Genomic DNA, 6,712 nt, shown 5'->3' with positions numbered 1-6,712 from the left:
AACCATGTATCCATTTTGGTATAAACTCGACTCGTCGTGTTTGGAGGAAGAAGAATACTGAGTTGCATCCCAAGAACACCATACCTACTGTGAAACATGGGGGTGGAAACATCATGCTTTGGGGCCGTTTTTCTGCTAAGAGGACAGGACGATTGATCCGTGTTAAGGAAAGAATGAATGGGGCCATGTATCGTGAGATTTTGAGCCAAAACCTCCTTCCATCAGTGAGAGCTTTGAATGGTTGACCAAATACTTATTTTCCACCACAATATACAAATAAATTCTTTAAAATTCCTACAATGTGAATTCCTGGATTTTTTTCTTCACATTCTGTCTCTCACAGTTGAAGTGTACCTATGATGAAAATTACAGACCTGTCATCATTTTAAGTGGGAGAATTTGCACAATCGGTAGCTGACTAAATACTTATTTGCCCCAATGTATTAGGGTTGTACGGTATGTCGGTATAAGCATAGTGCCGCGATACTAATGACTCCTATTCAGTACTATAGCACCTCTAAAAAGTAAAAAGTACCCCCGTCGTCGTCACGTCATTGCTGGTTTTACAAGCTGAGGAGCTTGTCCGGCAGCGCGCACACACAGAGTGCTTACAAGCAGACACCGTGCGTAGACAGAAAAGGAAGAATGGACGTATTTTGGCTTAAAAACTAAAGATAAAGGTGAAGTTATAACACTGAAACACCCTCAGGAAGAGGTGCTTTAAGACATGGCGAGCTAGCTCGCAGCTTAAGTCCATCCACAGTCGGCAGTGTTTTAGCTACTTCTAAATCACTAATCCTCGCCTCCATGGCGACAAATAAAATATGTTTCTTACAGGTAGCATTATCACTGCAGGACGAGGAATAGCTAAACATGCTTCACTACACACCGTAGGAGGATACAATAACTCACCGGCATCACAATGTAAACAAATACCATGGGTAAATCTACACCTGACATCCACTGAAATGATACCAAGTAAAATAGCGTATCTAGTCGATACTACTATGATTACATCAATATTTTTTGGCATCACAAAATCTTGTTTTGTTTTATTTTAATCCATATTCTGTTTATAAACTCGGGAAATATGTCCCTGGACACATGAGGACTTTCAATATGACCAATGTATGATACTGTAACTACTTGGTATCGAATCGATACCTAAATACACATGTACACATTTTGGACAACACTAATATTAAATCAAAAATAAAGTACCTAGCACAGTAGGCCCAAGTATTCATCAAGCACCACCACAATTACTAACATCAAAGTGCAGCAGCGTAGTAGGCTTTAATGGCCATCTTTCACCAAATAATTGATTTAACTTAATAATATATACAATACTATAGAAATATAAACACAAAATTGACAACCACAGTGTGTGTGTGAGTGTGTGTGTGTGTGTGTGTATTTGCAACACTGCTCATTTCACGTGTAATCTTTTTTTATTCTTTTCAAATAAAGTCAACCCTCAGCACTTGTGTGAGTATATTCTATTTCTGTGTTCATTGTACGTTTCCCCCTTTGTCATCAACGTTGTTAGTTTGCTTTAAGAGCAAAGTTTTACAAGTACATGATTAGGGTGAGAAGCTCTGTCATCCGGGAGGAACTCAAAGTAAAGCCGCTGCTCCTCCACATCGAGAGGAGCCAGATGAGGTGGTTCGGGCATCTGGTCAGGATGCCACCCGAACGCCTCCCGAGGGAGGTGTTTAGGGCACGTCCAACCGGTAGGAGGCCACGGGGAAGACCCAGGACACGTTGGGAAGACTATGTCTCCCGGCTGGCCTGGGAACGCCTCGGGATCCCCCGGGAAGAGCTAGACGAAGTGGCTGGGGAGAGGGAAGTCTGGGCTTCCCTGCTTAGGCTGCTGCCCCCGCGACCCGACCTCGGATAAGCGGAAGAAGATGGATGGATGATTAAGGTGGCACTATTAAGAGGAAAAGTCCAAATATTAGGAGATTAACTTCAAAACCTGACGAGATCGGCAACTCCTAACTCAAGCTTCTTAGTATTTGAACTATCACTATACTACTACCTCTTTGTCATGAAATCAGTATCTAATTCTTGTAAAAAAAATATATATATTTTTACAAGGATTAGGAACATCCGTAGACATTAATTAAAACTTTATTTTTTGTAGTAACGTTTTTTGTTACTGTGAAATAAATAATAAAAACATATGTTTACAATTAATTAATTATTCAAATGTTCACTAACTAATGGTTAAATTTCAACTTTACTCGTGTGATAAAGAATCAACATCAAAATAGTTTTTTGCAACATTAACAAAAGTTAACAAAATAATATTAGTTAATTAACAAAAGTTTGCAATATTAAGGAAATTGTTAAAAGTTAAAGTACCAATGATTGTCACACACATACCGCATTTTTCGGAGTATAAGTCGCACTGGAGTATAAGCCGCACTGGAGTATAAGTCACATTTTAGGGGGAAAATGTTTCGATAAAACACAACACCAAGAATAGACATTTGAAAGTCAATTTAAAAAAAATAAAGAATAGTGAACAACAGGCTGAATAAGTGTACGTTATATGACGCATAAATAACCAACTGAGAAGGTGCCTGGTATGTTAACGTAACATATTATGGTAAGAGTCATTCAAATAACTATAACATATAGAACATGCTATACGTTTACCAAACAATCTGTCACTCCTAATTAATAATTCTCCTGAAATCTTATATGTCTAGTCTCTTACGTGAATGAACTCAATAATATTATTTGATATTTTACGGTAACGTGTTAATAATTTCACACATAAGTCACTCCTGAGTATATGTTGCACCCACGGCCAAACTATGAAAAAAAATGCGACTTATAGTCCGAAAAATGCGGTACTAGATGTGGCGAAATTATTCTCTGCATTTGACCCATCACCCTTGATCCCCCCTTGGGAGGTAAGGGGAGCAGTGGGCAGCAGCGGTGCCGTGCCCGGGAATCATTTATAGTGATTTAACCCCCAATTCCAACCTTTAATGCTGAGTGCCAAGCAGGGAGGTAATGGGTCCCATTTTTATAGTCTTTGGTATGACTCGGCCGGGATTTGACCTTACGACCTACCGATCTCAGGGCGGACACTCTAACCACTAGGCCACTGAGTAGGTTCAGAAAATCACAAGATTAACGTCAAGATCTGCAGCTCCTAACTCAGACATATAGCTTTTTTGTTTCTGATAAAACTGTCACATTTGGAACGCATTTTGGATGCACGTGTTGAGTCACCCCCAGATGCACGAGGACCAGGACAAGCAGGGATTGCAGGTAGGAGCTTGGTTTAATATACAAAAAGTAAAAACACTGGTACAAAAACTGACAAAAGAAAGTGCGTGCCTTCGCATGGGAAGCTAACGCTAACAAGTATCGAGTTCAAAGAGTCCAAGAAGCGCGTGCCGAGCGCACGGAAGCTAAAGCGAAACTTAGCACAGATACAAAGAAGTAGATAACCCAACGTGATTGTTGCACGGAGCAAACAACGAACCAAGGGAGGAGGCAGGCTTTAATACAGAAACAATAATCAGAACACAGGTTTGCCTAACAAGCAAGAGTAGGTGGGACAAATGAAAAACCATGGAAACAAGATAAAACAGGAAGTGCAAAACTCAGAACAGGAAGAGTCCAACAATAATCAGAAAACACACAAAAGGACTCAAGAACAAAAACTATGTATGATCCGGGAGGCGGATCATGACAAAAACTAATTTTACTATTACCTCTGATTTATTCTCATAAAATTACAATCGAGTTCTTCATTTCAATTTTACATGAAAGTGTTTTGTTTTTTTTAACTTCTCAAGTCCTGACATGTTTTTTTTTTCTAATTCAGTTCAGTTTTTCACGTAAAAATAATTCCATTCTCGGAGCATTTTCTCCAAAAATTCAGATTTTCGTTTAAAAAAAAGTATCACTATACAAAAAAAATTATTTTCACTCGTGTAAAATTGCAATTTTTTTTTTTATTGTATTTTATTTTTTTTACTTTTCTCCCTCAACTTTTTTTGAAACTTGACCTAATTGTAAATTACATGACTTTACTTACACAATATTAAAACTTGAGATTTTTCTGTTGCAAAATTACAGCTCTATTTTTGGATCAAAATAAGAACAATTCTCAGACAATGACTTAAAGCTCTATAAATTGTCAGAATTTTTTTTCTTTTATTCACTTAATATGAATTTCTTATAATTAAAACATTTGCAGATTGATGAAAAAATTACAGCTTTGTTATTGTAAATATTTTCCCCAAAAAATGTGCATTCATCTTTGCCAAACATGATGCACCTTTGGGAGTATTTCATATTTGTGTGTATTAATTCTCAGTAAGTGCCCCCTTTTGTCATCAACCCCCCTGCCAGTGCCCCTATATTATTCATAAAGAAGCACTCTGTGCACTGGTGCAGAAGAGTGGAGGTGATGTAACAGTGCCTGTGAGCGTGCCTCCCGTCATTTGGGATGGATTCATGCGACAAAGGCAGAAAAAATGTTTGCTCAGCTTCGTTAAGCACACGATGAAGGTACTTTGTGCCATAGTCACACTGCATTGACCTAAAAATCAGCTCCCTGTTAAAGTGTAAAGGTGCAAATTGGCTATAAAATATTGTTTATCCGCAAATATCAAGCAAAAATGATGACCAAATAAAAAGCATGTTGAATTACCTAATGCCGTGTTGAAAATCCCTTGCACAATGTCCAAATGAAGCATGATATGATTGTCAGTAGAGCAGAACGCACATTACACAGTAAAAGAAGCATTAAATACAAACTGCAAAACAAGTGACGTTGGTACATTGTGTAAATGGTAAATAAAAACAGAATACAATGATTTGCAAATACTTTTCAACTTATATTCAATTGAATAGACTGCAAAGACAAAATATTTAATGTTCGAACAGGTAAACTTTGTTAGTTTTTGCAAATATTAGCTCAATTGGAATTTGATTCCTGCAACCTGTTTCAAAAAAGCTGGCACAAGCGGCAAAAAAGACTGAGAAAGTTCAGGAATGGTCATCAAACACTTATTTTGGCCATCCCACAGGTGAACAGGCTAATTGAGAACAGGTGGGTGCCATGATTTGTTTTAAAAGCAGCTTCTATGAAATGCTCAGTCATTCACAAACAAGGATGGGGCGAGGGTCACCACTTTGTCAACAAATGCGTGATCAATTTGTCCAACAGTTTAAGAATAACATTTCTCAACCAGCTATTGCAAGGAATTTAGGAATTTGACCATCAACCGTCCGTAATATCATCGAAAGTTTCAGAGAATCTTGAGAAATCCCTGCACGTAAGCGATGATATTAAAGACCTTTGATCCTTCAGGCGATACTGCACCAACAAGCCACATCAGTGTTTAAAGGATATCACCACATGGGCTCAGGAACACTTCAGAAAACTGCTGTCAGTAACTCCAGTTGGTCGCTACATCTCTAAGTGCAAGTAAAAACTCTACCATGCAAAGCCATTTATCAACAATACCCGGAAACAGGTGTTGTTGATAAATGGGCCCGAGCTCATCTAGAATGGACTGATGCAAAGTGGAAAAGTGTTCTGTGGTCTGACGAGTCAGCAAAACAAATTTTTGGGGGAAACTCTGGATGTCGTGTCCTCCGGAATAAAAAGGAAAATAACCATCTGGATTGCTATAAGCGCAAAGTTGAGAATCCAGCATCAGTGATGGTATGGGGGTGAATTACTGCCCAAGGCATGGGTAACTTACACATCTGTGAAGGCACCATTAATGCTGAAAGATACATACAGGTTTTGGAGCAACATATGTTGTCATCCAAGCAACGTTGTCATGCACGCCCCTGCTTATTTCAGCAAGACAATGCCAATCCACGTGTTACAACAGCGTGGCCTTATAGTAAAAGAGTGCGGGCACTAGACTGGCCTGCCTGTAGTCCAGACCTGTCTCCCATTGAAAATGTGTGGCGCATTGTGAAGCCTAAAATACCACAACGGAGACCCCTGACTGTTGAACAACTTAAGCTGTACATCAAGCAAGAATGGGAAATAATTCCACATGAAAAGGTTCAAAAATGTGTCTCCTTAGTTCCCAAACATTTACTGAGTGTTGTTAAAAGGAAAGGCCATGTAACACAATGGTAAAAAATGCCCCATGACAACTTTTTTGTAATGTGTTGCTGCCATTAAATTCTAAGTTAATGATTATTTTCAAAACAACAACAACAAATTCCTCAGTTGGAACATTAAGTATCTTGTCTTTGCAGTCTATTCAATTGAATATAAGTTGAAAAGGATTTGCAAATCATTGTATTCTGTTTTTATTTTCCATTTACACAACGAGCCAACTTCACTGGTTTTGTACTTATGCACACAATACTAGGAATGTCAATTGAAAAAAATATTTCAAGTATGGTGACACATTTAATGGATTATGTAAGGATATATATTAGAGTTATAACTATATTAGGTATAGTAGTATAGAAAAAAATCAAGATCAGTTTACACACACACTGTATGGATGCATGACTGAATAAAGTGTCTTTTATCTTATACAGTTCGCACCGAAAATGTATGTCTTCTCATACATCGGAATGCTGTGCAGGTATGTTTTCACACAAATCTAAGTGTCACTAGTGTGTGCCATACTTTAGTACTTTTGCATATAATAGATTGATTGGCAACACTAAATTGGCCCTAGTGTGTGAATGTGAGTGTGAATGC

The sequence above is a fragment of the Nerophis ophidion genome, linkage group LG14, assembly GCF_033978795.1.
Source record: "Nerophis ophidion isolate RoL-2023_Sa linkage group LG14, RoL_Noph_v1.0, whole genome shotgun sequence".
Taxonomy (NCBI): Eukaryota; Metazoa; Chordata; class Actinopteri; order Syngnathiformes; family Syngnathidae; genus Nerophis; species Nerophis ophidion.
This window is presented reverse-complemented; position numbering follows the sequence as displayed.